The following is a 20,527-nucleotide window of genomic DNA, read 5'->3' on the forward strand; positions in this document are numbered from 1 at the left end:
CGCAGAGAGAGGGGAGTCACGTTTTGAGTTAGGCACGGGCGCACACAGCGAACGAGCAGTCTGGGTTGAGTCGTGCTCAGTCTCGCAACTCGGCGTGCGACGCGGCGTTGCGACGGGGCTCGCAAGAGAGTTGGGGCAGATCGTGCCTCGAGGAGAGATGGGACGACGAGGGGTCAGAGAGTGACCGCCTGAGAGCAATCTGTCCAAGTCGCGCTCAGTCTCGCAACTCGGCTTGCGACGCAGCGTTGCGACGGGGGCTCGCAAGAGAGCTGGGGCGGTTGTGCCTCGAGAAGTGATGGAACGAGGAGGAGTCGTTCGAGTCGCAGAAGTCGGAGTTCAACCTGGGTCGGGGCTGGGTTTCAGCCGTGCTCCGGCTGGCGGAGCGTCGTGAGGAAACGAAACACCGATGCCGATAGCCGGTGTCGCTTCTCGAAGAACGAAGTTAAGTGCGAGTGAAGCTGGAAGCTGCACGAACAAGGGAAGCACGGAGCAGAGAGAGTGACGAGTGACGACAAGCAATCAACCTGTAAAAGGGCGGAGATCGCCAAGCGTCGACCAAGCGTGCAAAGCAGAGAGCGCGAAGCAGTGGAGAAAGCCTGGTCAAACGGCTGTGAGGAAGAGGACAGCGCCATCGAATGCGCCGTGTGTTTGAGGGCACACCTACCAGAGACCAGTGTAAACAGACAAGGCGTCACCGGGCGTCACCGAGCGTCGTGCCAACTCGTCATCCAGCAGTGGAGAGAGAGAGCGCAAGAGCAGCACGACTCGGACGTCACCGGGCGTCACCGAGCGTCGTGCCAACTCGTCATCCAGCAGTGGAGAGAGAGAGAGCGCACAAGCAGAGACACGCAAGAGAGAGGGAGCAGCCGGGGCTCGCGGCGGCCACGCCCAAACCAGAGAAAACTTCTGGCCGCTGTTTGTATCCTCCTACACCACACAAGCTCACGACACAATTAATATTACGAGGGGACAACGCACACACAGCACGCACACGAATAAGACTTTTTAAAAAAATTGTCTTTGCGTTTCAAAAAGGGTTGCCATTTCGAGGTGGTGCGTTCAATATCAACGGATCGTGCAAAGCAGTTGCTGCCGTCGAGTTACATGAATAAGAAATGTTTTAGTCATTCATTTTCGTTAACTGCATGATCTCGCCAATGAAGAAGTATTTTTAGTCATTCATTTTCGTTAATTGCATAATCTTGCCCATGAATTTATTGACGTATACTCGCTTTCGCATAAGAGAGCGTCATGTGCTTGTTTAGAATTAAAATTGCTTAACACCAACTGTTCGAGTGCTTCTTTCCAACTCCATGCAAAACTGTCTTATTCATAAGAGCTGTAGCCTGTGATGAGATCTGAAACTGGAGACCTAAAATAACATAAACACACTAAGATAATCGGCAAACGTTTAATCGATGATAATCGTGTTATCCTGATTGATATAACCCTGGATAAACGAAACCAAGCTGAATGATCACAACTGCACACATTAACATAATCGCAAGCATCCGTATAAATTACTACGATTATTTCCGCGGTTATCATAATTTATGCATATAATTACACACATTAACATAATTTATGCATATTAATACACACACTATCATAATTAATGCGATTTGCGCATTTTTCGGAAAATTAATAATTTTTATTATTTTTAATCAAAATTTCATAATCCCGACACATACAACATCGACCACATCAATTATATACACCCAGCCATCAGATTCACCATGGAAGTCGTAAAAGATGTCAAGCTACCCTTTTTGGATGTCCTAATTAAAAGGAGACCTGATGGTTCAATGAGTCACTCTGTCTACAGGAAAGCCACCCATACGGATGCTTACCTAAAACGGGATTTCCACCACCATCCATCCCAGAAGAATTCCCTCATCAAGACTCTACACCAGGGGTCCTCAAACTTTTTAAACAGGGGACCAGTTCACTGTCCCTCAGACCGTTGGAGGGCCGGACTATAGTTAAAAAAAAACTATGAACAAATTCCTATGCACACTGCATATATCTTATTTTGAAGTGAAGAAACAAAACGGGAACAAATACAATATTTAAAATGAAGAACAAGTAAAGTTAAATCAACAAACTTGCCAGTATTTCAATGGGAACTATGGGCCTGCTTTTGGATAATGAGATGGTCAATGTCCGGTTCCATATTTGTCACTGCTAGTCGTAACAAGTGATGCAAGTGTGCATCCGTTAGTCTAGATCTGGTTGGAGATTTCAAATGTTTCATTCTGGAAAAAGTCTGTTCACAGACATAAGTGCTGCCAAAGATGGTTGCCATTTTGAGTGCATGGTTCCTGAAATGAGGATATGTCTCAGAGGGGAGAGATGCATAGAAATTATGAAGGCTGCTTGACTTGAATGCGTCTTTCAGAGAGTCACAATTCTGCAGTTCAGCCAGTTCCATTTGGTAAATTGTATCCACATTTTCAATGTCAATAGAAAATGGGTTACGGAAAAGCTGTATGTCCTGTTCATGGAGATGAAGCTCTTTAAATCCAAATTGGAACTCCTTTTGCAATTTTTCCAGTGAATCCACACATGTTTTGTTTGGGAATGCAACCAATGGTTTTTCCGCTAACAGATTTTGAGTTGTGGGGAGATGGCAGAAGTTTTCCTCCTTCACTTGTTTGATGAGGAGGCCTAATTTTACTTCAAATGCTTTGACATGTGATTGCATATCACAGATGAGCTTCCCCTTTCCTTGAAGTTGCACATTGAAACTGTTGAGTAGCTCTGTTACATCTGTCAGAAAGGCAAGGTGCCATTTCCATTCTGCATCATTGAGCTCTGGTACTTCTTTGTTTTTTTAAAGCAGAAAAGCTGTAATCTGTGGAAGTAAGTCATAGAAACGTTTCAAAACTCTCCCTCGACTCAGCCAACGGACTTCTGTGTGATACAGAACATCTTCATAGTCAACATTTAGCTCAGACAGAAATTCCTGAAATTGTCTGTGGTTTAGTGCATGAGCTCTAATGAAGTTAACACAAGATAACACAAATTTCATAACAGAGTCCCACTTCAGTGATTTACTACACAGCGCTTGTTGGTGGATGAGGCAGTGTATGGCTATTGGATGAGAATGGTTATGTGTGTCCATCTCTTGGTTAATGCGAGCAATTACACCATGCTAGGAGCACCATCAGTTGTCACACTGGCTAGTTTAGCCCAGTTCAGCTCCAAACCATTCACAGTTTGGCAAACCTTTTCATAGATATCCTCTCTTCTTGGTTTTTTCGGTAAAGTCACGTAGAAGGGAAGTAATAAAATAATAAAAATAAAACATAATAAAATAATTCTCACGACGTTTCGGCCACAATGCAAGCAGCCGTCCTCAGGTGAAAACCAGGTCTGTCGGGTAGACAGCGTCTGAATGAAACAGCACACGAGCTTGGAGCATATATAAGCTGGGTTGGAAACGGGGGAAAGAGCGCCTTGACAAAAGAATTTGCATATCAAGAGGAATTTAGCATATTTATGGTAAATGCAGGAATGTTATTAGTACTTCATATGCAGCACGGGCATATGTAGTACTAATCACATTCCTGCATTTCCCATAAATATGCTAAATTCCTCTTGATATGCAAATTATTTTGTCAAGGCGCTCTTTCCCCCGCTTCCAACCCAGCTTATATATGCTCCAAGCTCGTGTGCTGTTTCATTCAGACGCTGTCTCCCCAACAGACCTGGTTTTCACCTGAGGACGGCTGCTTGCGTTGTGGCCGTAACGTCGTGAGAATTATTTTATTATGTTTTACTTTTATTATTTTATTACTTACCTACTACGTGACTTTACCGAAAGAACCAAGAAGATGAATACTGTTTACATTTAGGATCGTGTTTAATGGTTACATAAGCAATGATATAGTATACATGTTAACGGTGGAACATTGCCATTAGTGGCCGTCAGGTGTTGCCGTGCCTTTCTTTAATCAGTTTTTTTAACGCACTTTATTTTTTTAAGTAATTTAATACTCATATTAGGTTTTAGAAACGTTTACATTGTCAATTTAAAAACATGTAAAATGTCGGGCGTGACTGTAGCACTTGTTTTTAATTATTTTGCGTGTGATATAAATGGTCTTACCCTGACATTACTTTATTAATTTTACATGATGATGATAATGGCAGGTTTCTCTGCAAGCCCACTGTACATCCCAGATGCTGGCTGTACTAACACACGTTACATGTAGTGGTGTTTTTGATTGATCGTGCAGTGTATTTCGCCTGCATAGATTAGGCCCCACATTTGATGTGAAGTAATCAAAGACAAACTACACAATAATCAAATACAATAACAGCAGTAAGTGTTGCATGGCTGGACACGGCTTTGTAATATTTAATGTTACAACATGGACAAGTGAAGGTTCATTGAGATTCTTAATGAGCGGCCATCTTTAGTTTATTTGGGACAGGTTGAGAAGAAATGTATTACGATTAGGTCCATGGGACCAGTGTAGTTGAGCAAGGTACAATACATGAGGACGACAGAGGATCTGTTCGGGAAGTGTTTTTTCAGGTAATTGTCAGTTCTCTCCCTATGAAGGGTTCAAGATTCAACTGCGGCCGGCAGCTCTGGTTATTACTGCGGCTGGAGTTACCTTAAAAATATGCACCATCTGCTTCACAGTGGATGTTAAAGTGCCTCTGTCATTAAAAATAAATAAGCCATTCCATGCGAATGTAATTGTTAACATTTACCAAATTTTAACAAGTATCCAAAAGCTACCCACCTGAGATCAATCATCACCCCTTACTGGCAGAGGAACATCCACTTAGACCGCTACCGAGTCAACTCATGTGGCACAGGGACAGTTACACCATGGGAGTGGCCATCGACTGTTTGAGATGAGATTTGATACAAGCCACTGAGTTGCTGATGCAATTAAGCAAGCACCATATAAATACAAATATTACAGGTAGGAGCAATATTCCACACTGCCCACCAGGGATTTTTTGTCTGTCTGTCTGTCGTGCATAAATAAATATATAATGTATACAGCTCTTTGATTGGTGGAGACCTACTGCCGGGTACGAAGAGGGGAGGTGCCTAAGGGAGGAGGGTCAGGGGAGGGGCCTAAGGAAGGGGGGAGTCAGGAGTAGGGGTCGGCACGGTTTGAACCGACTCAAACTGGTTTCAAATTGAGCAAACCAAACCAAACCAGCGACGACTGAACCAAACCAAACCAAAACCAAACCAAACTAAGCTAAACCAAACCTCTTGAGTTGGCTTGAACCGAAAAGATGCGCGGCAAACAATATTCGCATTCAATACAAATATCAAGTGTATTAATCGCTAATTTCTACGCAGGCTTTCTTCATATTGAGATTCACTAGCAAGTACTGGACGACGATGTCGTCCACAGCCATCTCCTCAAGCTTTGCACGCCCAATGTCCTTGAACGCAGTGTGGTAGTTCAATGGCAGTGAAACCCCAACACTAGGCAACATCCGCGCCCACGAGCGCACACACATCTCGGCCTTGAACGTGCACTTGTGCAGGTTTGGTCGGTCGAGAAAGGAGCGCTTGGCGGCCGAGTTTGCTCTCTCGGAGGGCACGGACGACGCCGGGATAGGCAAATAGTCGAGGGCCACGCGTCGTAGGCGCGGGTACTTGCCGCCGTACAGCTTCCACCACTCGACGACGTCCATGCTCAGGTCCTGAGTCGGCTCAAGCAGGAAGCGGTCGACCTCGGAGGCGGCGCCGTCGTGAGCGTTGGGCGCGTAGACCATGTCAAAGAGGATGTTAATGCCGCCACGCGGCGCCGCCTTCGGCGCCGCGTCCGTCGTCAACGCTGGGTAGCGCTGGTTGAGAATGTCCGTCATCATGTCCTTGATATTGCTGTACTCGGTGCTCGAGGCCGCGGGCTTGGGGTGGCGCAGGTCGAGAAAGCGGGCGACGCGGCTTGGTTCGGACGAGAGAAGGTCGCTGTACTTGACCATGTAGTCGGAGATGGTCACGGCGGCCGAGCTCACGACCACATGAGGACTCGGGCGGTGGGTCATGCAGTGGCTCAAGAGAGCCTCCTGCGCCGTGATGGCGTTCGAGATGGTGCAGTACTCCTCGGCGCCCATGGCATCGGAGATGGCCGCCGGCTTCTCCAAGAACTGGCAGAGCAGCGCCGCCTGCTCCCACTGCTCGTCCGACAAGTCGGCCTGGCTCCGCGACCAGCCGGGCTCAAGGCAGATGGCGTCGATCACTTGGCGCTGCCTTAGCGACGCCGTGAGCATCACGTACGTGCTACCCCAACGTGTGACCACGTCGAGGCAAGGCGGCTGCAGCGGGCACTTGAGGTAGTGCCGCGCGAGCGACGTGTAGGCCGCCCTCTTCATCTTGCTCTTGCGGATAGCGCCGAGCGTCGCGCGGAGGCTGCGCAGCAGTGTCTTGAACGCGCCGAATGAGGCCTTGACGCCGAGGTTGACGCAGTGCGCGATGCACCGCAAGCAGCACGTCGAGCGCAGGTTGCTCCCCTCGAGGAGCGTGAGGGACTTGGCGGATGCGACGGCGTCAGAACCGCTGTCGGTGACGACGGCGAGCAGGCGCGGCCACACGCCAAAGTCGTCGAGCAGCTCGTGCAGGCGCTGCGCCATGCGCTTGCCCACGCCTTCGCCCGGGGCCACCCAAAAGAAGTCAATTATGCAGTTGCACATGGAGAACGACGCCGGGTCCATCCAGTGGAGGGTGACCGAGAAGAAGCCGGTCATGGCGTCGTTTGTCCAACCGTCGTAGGTCAAGGAGACGCAAGAGCCAAAAGTAGTAAAGTACTGTAGCACGAGTAGCTTGAGGACGACATACATCTCGAGCATGCGGCGCTTGACCGTGCGCTCAGACTTGGGCTCGTAACCCGGGGCAGCTCGTTGAAGAAGAGTCGTAAAGGGATCCGATGTTACGTGTTTATGGCCTAGACCACTCGTCGCGATGTACTCGGCGACAAAGCTGTCCATGGCCTTGCTCGCGTGCACTGACATGGGCGTGGCCATCTTGGACTGCACGAGCAAACCCTTCCCCGTCGGCGGCGACGTGACGACCGTGGGCGACTCGGGGTCGACGATCCCATGGGTCTTGAGATGCTTGATACGGGTGCCCGAGGAGGTGGAGCCCGCGTACTGGAGGGTGCAGATCTTGCAGGTCCGGCTCTGCATGTCGCCCGCGGCCTGGCTCGTCTCAAAGTACTCGTCGTGACACAGCGCTCGGGACACACGGGCCTTCTTGGGCTTGGGCTGCGTCGCGGTCTGCAGCGCTGCGGCGCCGAGGGTGCGCATGAGGCTCTGCCGCGTGTCGCCGCGCGTGGCGTCCGGGCTCTCACGTTCGCTCGCCATCGGCTCCTCGTCGCTACCGGCGTGTTTGGTCTCTTCCACGTCGTGGATGAGATACCTTGTGATGCTGGAGCCGCCGGGGATGGCGCCGTCTTGAGCCGCTCGAGCCATGGAGATGCAATTGCAAAGTGAATTCGCAGGCAAAGGCAACTACAGCATGTCCTTTCGTGTCGCCTTTACAACCAACCAAACTAGTTTGAGCCGGTTCCACCCTGTCCGAGCCAAACCGAGTCGGTTTTCGTAGCCCCAAACCAAACCGAACCAGTTCAAACAGAGCCAAACCAAACCGATTTGGTTCGGTTCAAACCGCGGTTTGGTGGTTTGAGCCAAACCGTGCCGACCCCTAGTCAGGAGAGGGGCCTCTAAGGGGGGGGGGGTCAGAGGAGGGGTCTTAGGAAGGTGGGGTCAGGGGAGAGCCCTAAGGATATGGGGGGGTGGTCAGGGGAGGGGCCTAAGGGAGGGGGGGAGGGGCCTAAGGGAATGGGGGTGGGGGGAGGGGCCTAAGGGAATGGGGGTGGGGGGAGGGGCCTAAGGGAGGGGGGGTAAGGGGAGGGGCCGATAGTTAAGGGGGTTGGCTACCTGCCTGGTTGCCAGCATGGTGGGGATGTGGCTCAGTGGGAGAGCGCACGCTTTGCATGTGTGAGGGCCTGGGTTCAATCCCCGGCATCTCCATGTTGGAAGCTTTTATTTAATTTATGTTTCCAACAAAGGTTGATTTCCAAAATTAATTGGCTGTGTCCATGTCCCTGTAATCGGGGTGCACGTGAACTCTCGTAAATATTACCCGATATGAACGATACCTTCGGATGAATTTGTCTTGATTTCCGGAACTTGCTGTTTGTATAACTACCGATGCACACAGTGATCAAATTGTTTACTTAAACATTTGGAAATGAAAACAAGTGCTCAGAAGTATCCAATACACTTTTTTATTTCCGAATAAAATTTTTCCAAGAATAAACAAATTGGGAAAGTATTTTTGTTATTTCTTTTTGTTTCAAAGAAATACATTTTGCTTGGACTCTGTGCAAACACGATGTGTACACGGCCCAGGGCCAACAGCAGAGTGAGTGGGGTGACAAGGGAGAGGAAGAAGCTGATGACGAAGTTTCACCCCGTACCGAGGTGGAACTGCACCCAGGTAGAACCAGAATGGGGATGTAGCTCAGTGGTAGAGTGCACGCTTCGCATGTGAGGCCCCCGTTTCAATCCCCGGCATCTCCACGAGGTGATGTTTTGTCAGTTGCCAATTTTACTCAAAGGAATATGCGTGGCCTGGACAAAAAACCCCTGCTTGTTTTCATTCGTTATGATTGCTGAGCACAGATCCAGAAGACCAACACGGTCAGCAATGAACAGCACTACAACCAAAGTTGTAGTCGATAACAGTTAACATATTTATGGAAATTATTATTTTATTACTTCCCTACTACGTGACTTTACTGAAAGAACCAAGAAGATGAATCCCTGCAGTCACGAAAGCTTTAAATCGAAATTTAGACTTGAAATCGTCGCATGGACTTCCAAATTCGAGCAGTGCGTGGAAGAAGCCGATAGAAAAGTGTTGTGACCTGCTGAGTGGTGGTCGAACGGAGTGGGTGAGAAGAAAATCAGTCTGGAGTCTTCATCGCTGAAGGAGAACTCAACGAGTGGAATTATATCAGGATACTTGGGAAATTTTCTTGAAAAGAGTCGAGGTAAATTATGCCTAGGTAATTGAATGGGAAATCAAATTGTGATTTGAAGAAGAAATATGATCGTTGAATTTTTAACAAAACACTAAAGACCCAGGTGGGACTCAAACCCACAATCCCCCAACTACCAGAAGCTGGTGACTTATCCATTAGGCCACTGGGCCATATTCATCTAGCCGTGTGTTTTTTGTGATGACCCCTAATGTGGATGAGATGTCACTTTCTGTTTGAAAGAACAAATTTGACCTAAGGTCTTCGCTCATTTACCAGCTTCACATTCCCTATTGCCATACAAATACTGGAGGAAGGGCCTTTGCTATTAATGCCCCCAGGGTCTGGAATGCTGTTGCCAATAAACTGCAACTTTAATCACTACCTATGAGATCTTCACTCAAAACTGCTCTAGAGGAGTTGTACACCCTTAGCTGCCACTGCAATTTAGTGGCCTAAAATACAATGTTTCGCTCCGGATGATCGTTGCAAAGTATGATCTGTGTTTTGATTTAGTGTGCTGATCTTAAAGGTGCATTGAAAAATGTTGATACTCCGACTGATGCTCCTACTGTTGTGGAGTGACTCATGCAGCCAGCTATGGCTGCAGAGTTTGGTAGTACATGTTGTTTGTCGTTTATTGTGAAAATTCTGTCACAGTTCCTATGACCACTGTTTCATTGCTTTTATGGCTTTATTTTGGTGATTTTCGAAAAGTTTTTTGGTTTGGTCATGTTTGTTTGTTGTAGTACAGAGTTAGACTGATGGCCTTAATCTAAGTTGTCTTGTGGTTGTTGTTGTTTGGCTTGCATCCCACTGGGATTTTTGCACAGTGTTGGTGTACAGTGCTTTTTCTGCAATATTTTGCTGTCTTTTCTTGGATTTTCTGTTTGCACATAGCCACTATAAGATGTATTCTTGTTCATGTTTTTGTTTTTTGTTTGTTGCGGTTGCACCCGATTCAAGAGTCGAATGGCTCACAGGGCTATACCTAATAAATTAACTTGCACTTGAACTTTCATGGTCCTCGGAAGTAGCCCAGGTAATGCTTGCTTCCAAGTGCCGCTATCACACAACCGTGAAAAGGAACAGATCTGCGAGATTTCCGAGTAGAGTCTTCAACTCAGGCCATGACCCCGATAGCCCCCTTACACAACGAGGTCACGTTACTGGGTTCAGACTGACCCAGTGTGGTGGAGATGTAGCTCAGTGGTAGAGTGCACGCTTTGCGTGTGTGAGGCCCTGGGTTCAATCCCTGGCATCTCCATGTTGGAACCTTTTAGTTAATTTGTTTCCAACAAAGGTTGATTTCCTAAATCAATTGTCTGTGTCAATGTCCCTGTAATAGGGGTGCACATTAACTTTCGTTAATATTACCCTAAATGAACGATACCTTCGGATGAATTTCTGTTGATTACAGGAACTTGCTATTTATATAACTAGCGATGAACACAGTTATTAAATAGTTTATTACAAAATTTGGAGATGAAAACAAGTGCTTAAAAGTATCCAAAACACTTTTTTTAATTTCCGAATTTAACACATTCCTGCGGAGGGAGCTGGTAGGAACGTTGGGTTGCTCGGTCAATGGCCAGGGTCAACGGCGGCGCGGTGTATTCCGCAAATATGGCCGACTGTGAGGGCGGGCACAAGCCGGCGTGAGTAGATTAAACGTTGAGTTTTATCAGGGCACCACGGGGTGACCGGCCCCTCCCCACCCGGCCCGGCCCCTCCACGCCCGGCCCGGCCCCTCCCCGCCCGGCCCGGCCCCTCCCCGCCCGGCCCGGCCCCTCCCCGCCCGGCCCGGCCCCTCCCAGCCCGGCCCGGCCCCTCCCCGCCCGGCCCGGCCCCTCCCCGCCCGGCCCGGCCTCTCCCCGCCCGGCCCGGCCCCTCCCCGCCCGGCCCGGCCCCTCCCCGCCCGGCCCCTCCCCGCCCGGCCCGGCCCGGCCCATCCCCGCCCGGCCCGGCCCCTCCCCGCCCGGCCCGGCCCCTCCCCGCCCGGCCCGGCCCCTCCCCACCCGGCCCGGCCCCTCCCCGCCCGGCCCGGCCCCTCCCCGCCCGGCCCGGCCCCTCCCCGCCCGGCCCGGCCCCTCCCCGCCCGGCCCGGCACCTCCCCGCCCGGCCCGGCCCCTCCCCGCCCGGCCCGGCCCCTCCCCGCCCAGCCCGGCCCCTCCCCGCCCGGCCCGGCCCATCCCCGCCCGGCCCAGCCCCTCCCCGCCCGGCCCGGCCCGGCCCCTCCCCGCCCGGCGCGGCCCCTCCCCGCCCGGCCCGGCCCGGACCGGCCCCTCCCCGCGCGGCCCGGCCCGGCCCGGCCCCTCCCCGCCCGGCCCGGCCCGGCCCGGACCCTCCCCGCCCGGCCCGGCCCGGCCCAGCCCCTCCCCGCCCGGCCCGGCCCGGCCCGGCCAGGCCCATCCCCGCCCGGCCCAGCCCCTCCCCGCCCGGCCCGGCCCCTCCCCGCCCGGCCCGGCCCCTCCCCGCCCGGCCCGGCCCGGCCCGGCCCGGCCCCTCCCCGCCCGGCCCAACCCGGCCCGGCCCCTCCCCGCCCGGCCCGGCCCGGCCCCTCCCCGCCCGGCCCGGCCCGGCCCCTCCCCGCCCGGCCCGGCCCGGCCCCTCCCCGCCCGGCCCGGCCCGGCCCCGCCCCGCCCGGCCCGGCCCCTCCCGGCCCGGCCCGGCCCGGCCCGGCCCCTCCCCGCCCGGCCCGGCCCGGCCCGGCCCCTCCCCGCCCGGCCCGGCCCCTCCCCGCCCGGCCCGGCCCCTCCCCGCCCGGCCCGGCCCGGCCCCTCCCCGCCCGGCCCGGCCCGGCCCCTCCCCGCCCGGCCCGGTCCGGCCCGGCCCCTCCCCGCCCGGCCCGGCCCGGCCCGGCCCCTCCCCGCCCGGCCCCTCCCCGCCCGGCCCGGCCCCTCCCCGCCCGGCCCGGCCCGGCCCGGCCCCTCCTTGCCCGGCCCGGCCCGGCCCGGCCCCTCCCCGCCCGGCCCGGCCCCTCCCCGCCTGGCCCGGCCCGGCCCGGCCCCTCCCTGCCCGGCCCGGCCCGGCCCCTCCCCGCCCAGCCCGGCCCGGCCCGGCCCCTCCCCGCCCGGCCCGGCCCGGCCCGGCCCCTCCCTGCCCGGCCCGGCCCGGCCCCTCCCCGCCCGGCCTGGCCCGGCCCCTCCCCGCCCGGCCCGGCCCGGCCCCGCCCGGCCCGGCCCGGCCCGGCCCCTCCCCGCCCGGCCCCTCCCCGCCCGGCCCGGCCCGGCCCCTCCCCGCCCGGCCCGGCCCGGCCCGGCCTCTCCTCGCCCGGCCCGGCCCGGCCCGGCCCCTCCCCGCCCGGCCCGGCCCGGCCCCTCCCCGCCCGGCCCGGCCCGGCCCGGCCCCTGCCCGCCCGGCCCGGCCCGGCCCGGCCCCTCCCCGCCCGGCCCGGCCCGGCCCGGCCCCTCCCCGCCCGGCCCGGCCCGGCCCGGCCCCTCCCCGCCCGGCCCGGCCCGGCCCCTCCCCGCCCGGCCCGGCCCCTCCCCGCCCGGCCCGGCCCCTCCCCGCCCGGCCCGGCCCCTCCCCGCCCGGCCCGGCCCCTCCCCGCCCGGCCCGGCCTCTCCCCGCCCGGCCCGGCCCCTCCCCGCCCGGCCCGGCCCCTCCCCGCCCGGCCCGGCCCCTCCCCGCCCGGCCCCTCCCCGCCCGGCCCGGCCCGGCCCATCCCCGCCCGGCCCGGCCCCTCCCCGCCCGGCCCGGCCCCTCCCCGCCCGGCCCGGCCCCTCCCCACCCGGCCCGGCCCCTCCCCGCCCGGCCCGGCCCCTCCCCGCCCGGCCCGGCCCCTCCCCGCCCGGCCCGGCCCCTCCCCGCCCGGCCCGGCACCTCCCCGCCCGGCCCGGCCCCTCCCCGCCCGGCCCGGCCCCTCCCCGCCCGGCCCGGCCCCTCCCCGCCCGGCCCGGCCCGGCCCCTCCCCGCCCGGCGCGGCCCCTCCCCCGCCCGGCCCGGCCCGGACCGGCCCCTCCCCGCGCGGCCCGGCCCGGCCCGGCCCCTCCTCGCCCGGCCCGGCCCGGCCCGGCCCCTCCCCGCCCGGCCCGGCCCGGCCCAGCCCCTCCCCGCCCGGCCCGGCCCGGCCCGGCCAGGCCCATCCCCGCCCGGCCCAGCCCCTCCCCGCCCGGCCCGGCCCGGCCCCTCCCCGCCCGGCCCGGCCCCTCCCCGCCCGGCCCGGCCCGGCCCGGCCCGGCCCGGCCCCTCCCCGCCCGGCCCGACCCGGCCCGGCCCCTCCCCGCCCGGCCCGGCCCGGCCCCTCCCCGCCCGGCCCGGCCCGGCCCGGCCCCTCCCCGCCCGGCCCGGCCCGGCCCGGCCCCTCCCCGCCCGGCCCGGCCCGGCCCCTCCCCGCCCGGCCCGGCCCGGCCCCTCCCCGCCCGGCCCAGCCCGGCCCCGCCCGGCCCGGCCCCTCCCGGCCCGGCCCGGCCCGGCCCCTCCCCGCCCGGCCCGGCCCGGCCCGGCCCCTCCCCGCCCGGCCCGGCCCCTCCCCGCCCGGCCCGGCCCCTCCCCGCCCGGCCCGGCCCGGCCCCTCCCCGCCCGGCCCGGCCCGGCCCCTCCCCGCCCGGCCCGGTCCGGCCCGGCCCCTCCCCGCCCGGCCCGGCCCGGCCCGGCCCCTCCCCGCCCGGCCCCTCCCCGCCCGGCCCGGCCCCTCCCCGCCCGGCCCGGCCCGGCCCCTCCTTGCCCGGCCCGGCCCGGCCCGGCCCCTCCCCGCCCGGCCCGGCCCCTCCCCGCCTGGCCCGGCCCGGCCCGGCCCCTCCCCGCCCGGCCCGGCCCGGCCCGGCCCGGCCCCTCCCCGCCCAGCCCGGCCCGGCCCGGCCCCTCCCCGCCCGGCCCGGCCCGGCCCGGCCCCTCCCCGCCCGGCCCGGCCCCTCCCCGCCCGGCCCGGCCCGGCCCCTCCCCGCCCGGCCCGGCCCGGCCCCGCCCGGCCCGGCCCGGCCCGGCCCCTCCCCGCCCGGCCCCTCCCCGCCCGGCCCGGCCCGGCCCCTCCCCGCCCGGCCCGGCCCGGCCCGGCCTCTCCTCGCCCGGCCCGGCCCGGCCCGGCCCCTCCCCGCCCGGCCCGGCCCGGCCCCTCCCCGCCCGGCCCGGCCCGGCCCGGCCCCTCCCCGCCCGGCCCGGCCCGGCCCGGCCCCTCCCCGCCCGGCCCGGCCCGGCCCGGCCCCTCCCCGCCCGGCCCGGCCCGGCCCCTCCCCGCCCGGCCCGGCCCGGCCCGGCCCCTCCCCGCCCGGCCCTGCCCGGCCCGGCCCGGCCCCTCCCCGCCCGGCCCGGCCCCTCCCTGCCCGGCCCGGCCCGGCCCCTCCCCGCCCGTCCCTGGCCCGGCCCGGCCCCTCCCCGCCCGGCCCGGCCCGGCCCGGCCCGGCCCCTCCCCGCCCGGCCCGGCCCGGCCCCTCCCTGCCCGGCCCCTCCCCGCCCGGCCCGGCCCGGCCCGGCCCCTCCCCGCCCGGCCCGGCCCGGCCCGGCCCCTCCCCGCCCGGCCCGGCCCAGCCCCTCCCCGCCCGGCCCGGCCCGGCCCGGCCCCTCCCCGCCCGGCCCTGCCCGGCCCGGCCCGGCCCCTCCCCGCCCGGCCCGGCCCCTCCCTGCCCGGCCCGGCCCGGCCCCTCCCCGCCCGTCCCTGGCCCGGCCCGGCCCCTCCCCGCCCGGCCCGGCCCGGCCCGGCCCGGCCCCTCCCCGCCCGGCCCGGCCCGGCCCCTCCCTGCCCGGCCCGGCCCGGCCCGGCCCCTCCCCGCCCTGCCCAGCCCGGCCCGGCCCCTCCCCGCCCGGCCCGGCCCGGCCCCTCCCCGCCCGGCCCGGCCCGGCCTGGCCCAGCCCCTCCCCGCCCGGCCCGGCCCGGCCCGGCCCCTCCCCGCCCGGCCCGGCCCGGCCCGGCCCCTCCCCGCCCGGCCCGGCCCGGCCCGGCCCCTCCCCGCCCGGCCCGGCCCGGCCCCTCCCCGCCCGGCCCGGCCCGGCCCGGCCCCTCCCCGCCCGGCCCGGCCCGGCCCGGCCCCGCCCGGCCCGGCCCGGCCCCTCCCCGCGGAACCCTTGAGGCCCGCAGCCCTTCCTACCCCGCCGCGGACACGATCGCGGGACGCCTCTGATGCTGCGCCTTCGAAAATAGGGGACCGGGACGTTGCCAGGCCTCCAATAGCGACAGACGAATTTCAGCCTGTCGCTCTTAAAACCCTGCCACGTTCCCGCTCGGCGGGAGGGCCACCGACCGTCCGGGACGGCCCGGCGACCCGCACCCGCTCGAAATCCCTCACATTTCGTTAATTATTGTGTTGTGTTCTTGTTCTTTCCGTATATTATCGTGTGTTCTGTGTCCTTTTTCGTATTCGGTCGTGTTCGCTCGCATTGCTTATTCGAGTTGTGTCAGCCGAGGTCGGCTGGATTTTCTCTACGGGGGAGGGTGGTGTAATGCGGGCGTAAACGACCTTCCGGAAGTGACGTCATGGGGGGAGGAGTTACGTCACGTGGGGGAGAGGGTAAGGGTCTATAAGGGGGGTAACCGGAAGCAGTCGGGAGTGATCGGGGACTGGGAAAAGTGAGAGGCCACGCAGGGCGAAGGGTGAGAGAGAGTGGCGAGGTCGCCACACACCCGAGCCACGAGGATCGGCACCGTCGGCCAACGGTGACCGACTCCGGGGCAGGAGGAGCAGCGAGGAGGCTGCAGAGAGCAGCGGGTCTGCAAGGGAGGAGTCGGCAGCAGGGGTCTGCACGACGTGACAGCGGCGGGGCTGCTAGGAGGAAGTTTGGGCTACGTGAGCGACAGCAGCCTGGGGCTGCAGAGTGGGGGCTACGTGAGCGACAACAGCCTGGGGCTAAAGAGTGGAGAGGTTATAGGGGAGTACCGTGAGGAAAAGAGATCGAACCCAAATAAAGGACACAGGACAGAGAGAAGCGTCCGAGTCTTTTATTACACAGTTACTAAAGAACAGTCACTACACTTTGACACAAAATAAAAAAAAATGCTTTATGCACACACACGTGGTTATCTGTACAAACATCTTGCCTCGTCTTCTCTTCGTATGTATCTCTACGTGCTGCAATTTGCTTCGTTTTTTGTTTACCGTAGTCTGTCTCCGTTTCGGTTTTTTCCCTGCGTTTCTGTTTTGTGCCCCTTTTCCCATGTGCTCCCTTAGTGTAGGTCTCCTATTGTTTTCCCACGTTTTGTTGTTTTCTCTTCGCCCCTTCCCCCCATCTCTGCAGCCTATATAATTCCCCGTATGTTATCTCTCCAGGCATCTTTCTACGTGTGTCTCCATGTGTGTGTCTCTTGGTGTGGTGTTATTCTGGTTGTCCCTCTGTGCTGCTCAAAACATATTTCCCTGTGTGTTCTTCTCTGTATATGTATCTCTGCTACCTTGTACCTCATATCTGTTCACTCTGTCTATGTTGGCATGTTCAACCCAGAAGATGAACCAGAAATTTAGCAGTTTTTTGAAATTCGTGGCCAACCAGGTTGGTGTCTGTGTTGTTGGCCGACTGGTTTTGCATCGCATTATGTTTCAAAGGTTTGTTGGGTTTCTCGTCTCCCATCTTCTTGTTGTATTTGCCTCAGCTTACCGTTCTCTATATGCAATGTGCGTGATGTCCCCCTATGTATTCCCTCGCTATGTGCTTTACCCCATTTCCACCTGATGATCGCTTGTGTTGCGTTCTAAACGTCGTGATTTATTTTAATTTAATTTTAGTTAGTTAAATTTTTATTTTATTTCTACATACGTTACTTTACCGAAAAAACAAATGAGTATACCAAGGTTTGACTGTAGCCTATTCCCACCGCGGGGCTTAGGGCGTGCTGGCTGGCAAAAAAGTTTTGATGTAAACCCCATCGTTTGTGAGCCAAATCCCTCGCAAGCGAGCGCACGGAGACTTTTATATATAAAGAACTAGCGGTCAGTACCCGGCGTTGCTTGGGCGAAAAAGGAAGATACACACATGGACTTACACACATACATTGACCCACACACATAGAAACACATCAACTTAGACGCACACACACACATATATGGTTAAATCCAGGAAAAGATCGTTAGCAGGCCAGCCTAAATGTTTCTAACTGGCGAAGATGTTCCATTAGGGGGGTGCATGTTTCGCAAGCGTAGAGAAGGGAGGGAATTACCGTGGCCGAGAAGACCTGGAGCTTCATGCGGAGCGAAAGACCAGGTAGCTTCCACACAGCATTACGCAACTGATGAAAAAATAATGCCGCTCCACTGATTTGGAGTGAGACCTCTGCTGTTTAACCGGAGCCGGTCATGAGCACACTGGGCAGGTATTGGAATCTCGGCAATCTCTCCACAACTGCCGCATCACCAATTGTGAGTTGTGGGGGTGGATTGTTCGATGGTACAAAATACGCAGGCAGGTGCTTAGTTTTGGTGGGGCTAATGGTAAGGCCCCACCTCTTATTGGCAAGCTCCAGGTTCAGCCGCAGTGAGCAGCAATCACCAGAGCATCGGCATACATAACATGGTTGAGCAGTAGGGAGGCATCCCTTGACCGCACCCGGGCATCGATCAACCTCCCATTGTATCTGTACCATATGGTAATTCCTCGGGAACAGCCATTGAAGTCTTCACGAACTACGTGGTAAAAAGATGTTAAATAATGTGGAGCCAGAGGACATTCCTTTCACACCCCAAGGTGTAGAGGGAATGGCTCTGACTGACGGCCACGTAGTTTGACGAGGGGCCGCTCACCAAAATGAAGGTCCTTAAGGATCGTGAGCAAAGTTTGAGGGACTCCGAAAGCATGAAGAACAACCCAGAGGCCAGGCCTACTGATGGTAGCATAGGCCTTGAGCAGGTCAAAAAGCACATACATTCACTTACATACACACATGGACCTACAGACACGCAAAGAAATGGACTTACACTGACTGACATGGAGCCATGCACACAAAGCGGCTAACACAGACGGCCATGGACTGACACACAGACATATCGACTCACACACACAAAGACATGGACTTACACATACACACATATGGACTCACACACGCATAGACATGCACTTCAGATACACACACATGGAGTTACAAACACATATATCGACGTACACACATACAATGACTCACACACATCGACTCACACACAGACATACGTGGACTCACAAACACATTGATGTAAACACACATGTACCCACACATATCGACTAAGACACACACACACATGGACTTACACACACTTACATAGACTGACACACACATTTCCCTACACACCCATAGACATATGGACTGTGACACACAGACATCTACTTTAGATACACACACATGGATTAACACACACACACATCGACGGACACACATAGACACACAAACGCACATTGACTTACACACTCAGATGGAGCCATGCACACACATCGACTCACACACACGCATTGACTTACACACACACCTCGAGTGAAACACATACGTATGGACTTACACACACGTGGACTAAAACACACACAGCGACAGATATGCACACAAATGGACTGACACACACACACAAACAATTGTACGTACACACACGGGGCGTTGTCCGATTGAAAAAGACACACACACATGGACTTACACACTGTCTGTCTGCTTGTATGTCTGTCTATAGTTTTCTAGTTAGATTTTTTGTTGCTATTTCTTTTATACCTGATGATGATTGCTTGTGTTGCAATCGAAACGTCGTAATATGTTATTTTAATTTATTATTTTATTTTATTTTTAGACGTGACTTAACCGAAAAGAACCAAAGAATAATTCCTGCAGTCACGAAAGCTCCTAAATTAAGATTGAACCACTTCTACGGGGAAGTTTTAAGCTTATCCTTTTTCTTTCTGACTATTTGTTCTCTCTGCCTGTGTCCTCTCTTCGGAATTTTCACACTTAAAATTCTAACTTAGCAAATTTTGAAACACGTAATCAACCAGGCTATGCGTTAATTGTGTGTTAACCGACTCTCTGTGTTGTATTACATCACATTTCGATATTTTGCTAGGTTATTAAATTTTCGTGTGCCTGTCTCCTAATTTTCAATTTTGCGTGCCCGTTCCACATTGTCATCTTACTTGCAACAGGAGTACGTGGCCGTACACTCATTGATATGCTAATTCTCTCTGCCCCCTCCCTCTCTCCGTCCCCGCCCCCCTCTCTATATTTAAGGGACCGTCACAGAAACGACCCCTCTCTTTGTGCCGATGTGTGTCATCTCGCTGTGTGCCGTTGTGATGTCTGTCTGCTTGTATGTCTGTCTATAGTTTTCTAGTTAGATTTTTTGTTGCTATTTCTTTTATACCTGATGATGATTGCTTGTGTTGCAATCGAAACGTCGTAATATGTTATTTTAATTTATTATTTTATTTTATTTTTAGACCTGACTTAACCGAAAAGAACCAAAGAATAATTCCTGCAGTCACGAAAGCTCCTAAATTAAGATTGAACCACTTATACGGGGAAGTTTTAAGCTTATCCTTTTTCTTTCTGACTATTTGTTCTCTCTGCCTGTGTCCTCTCTTCGGAATTTTCACACTTAAAATTCTAACTTAGCAAATTCTGAAACACGTAATCAACCAGGCTATGCGTTAATTGTGTGTTAACCGACTCTCTGTGTTGTATTACATCACATTTCGATATTTTGCTAGGTTATTAAATTTTCGTATGCCTGTCTCCTAATTTTCAATTTTGCGTGCCCGTTCCACATTGTCATCTTACTTGCAACAGGAGTACGTGGCCGTACACTCATTGATATGCTAATTCTCTCTGCCCCCTCCCTCTCTCCGTCCCCGCCCCCCCTCTCTATATTTAAGGGACCGTCACAGAAACGACCCCTCTCTTTGTGCCGATGTGTGTCATCTCGCTGTGTGCTGTTGTGATGTCTGTCTGCTTGTATGTCTGTCTATAGTTTTCTAGTTAGATTTTTTGTTGCTATTTCTTTTATACCTGATGATGATTGCTTGTGTTGCAATCGAAACGTCGTAATATGTCATTTTAATTTATTATTTTATTTTATTTTTAGACGTGACTTAACCGAAAAGAACCAAAGAATAATTCTTGCTAACTGTTGAGTTAGCGACTTCCGAGGTGCTGCGTTCCTTGTGTAGTAAGACCGAATTAGGTGCACACACACGCAGCTTGGAGGCAACACTATTTATTAAACGGTAAATAACATAACGCTGTACATGAGGTGGTGACCACCTTCCTCAACTCACTAACACTCTGGAACGCGACACAGACTGGACCAGGCAGGCAACGGCCTGCCTGGCCCAGGACGACGACTCGGGACTTGACGACCGATGATGTCTTCACTTCGGAGTACAGTACAACAGCCTCGCTCTGCGTTCACACCACGCTTATATCTGGTTTGGCGTGGCTGGCTCCGCCCCGGCGTGGCTGGCTCTCTTCAGGCCACGCCTCCCTTCCCAGGACACGCCTCTCTTCCCCCACCTCTGGGAAGGTCCGGATCCCTCCACCACGTGACCCCCCAGGCACCCCCTTGAGGCCCCCAGCCTTCGTACAGGCCGACACAGTAGTGACCATTCTATGTCACTACACTTGTACCGAA

The 20,527-nt window shown here is 57.3% G+C and overlaps 2 non-coding genes across 2 annotated transcripts; both read left to right on the plus strand.

Annotated features, from left to right (window-relative positions):
* The first annotated feature begins 7,941 nt into the window (after positions 1 to 7,941).
* On the plus strand, positions 7,942 to 8,013 carry TRNAA-UGC (transfer RNA alanine (anticodon UGC)). Its single transcript has one exon. It is a non-coding gene; the product is annotated as a tRNA-Ala (tRNA).
* Positions 8,014 to 10,221: 2,208 nt separating this feature from the next.
* Positions 10,222 to 10,293, plus strand: TRNAA-UGC (transfer RNA alanine (anticodon UGC)). Its single transcript has one exon. It is a non-coding gene; the product is annotated as a tRNA-Ala (tRNA).
* The last annotated feature ends 10,234 nt before the right edge of the window (positions 10,294 to 20,527 follow it).

This window comes from Lampetra planeri, chromosome 78, assembly GCF_965212315.1.
Source record: "Lampetra planeri chromosome 78, kcLamPlan1.2.h2, whole genome shotgun sequence".
In the NCBI taxonomy this organism is placed as follows: Eukaryota; Metazoa; Chordata; class Hyperoartia; order Petromyzontiformes; family Petromyzontidae; genus Lampetra; species Lampetra planeri.